Here is a 376-nt window from a genome sequence, read left to right as displayed (position 1 = left end):
GGGGCCCCGAGGCCCAGAGAGGTTAGGCAATTTGCCTCAGGCCACAGAGCGTGTCCGCGGGCTTAGACCCGCTTCTCTGGGGAGAACCCTGTCTGTAGGGAAGGGGCCCGGCTGCTGGGGTGCGGGGTGCTCGGTGGGTACAGGCGACGCCAGGAGCCTTTTTGGTGGGGGACGCAGGTCCTGGGGCTGAACCACAATCTCGGGGCTGCCAGCCCGGGGCTGGCTCTGTGCCCGGGGCCCAGGGTTTCCGCTCACAGATGTCCCAACAGCCCGGCGAGGGCGGGAAGGGCACCCAAAAAGGAAGATGTCTTGCTCCCCTCAGCCCCAAACCACAGTGGCCTGTGAGGCCGCGGCTCCTGGGCCGAGGCCGCCCCGA

Source organism: Myotis brandtii, unplaced genomic scaffold (assembly GCF_000412655.1).
Source record: "Myotis brandtii unplaced genomic scaffold, ASM41265v1 scaffold303, whole genome shotgun sequence".
In the NCBI taxonomy this organism is placed as follows: domain Eukaryota; kingdom Metazoa; phylum Chordata; class Mammalia; order Chiroptera; family Vespertilionidae; genus Myotis; species Myotis brandtii.
This window is presented reverse-complemented; position numbering follows the sequence as displayed.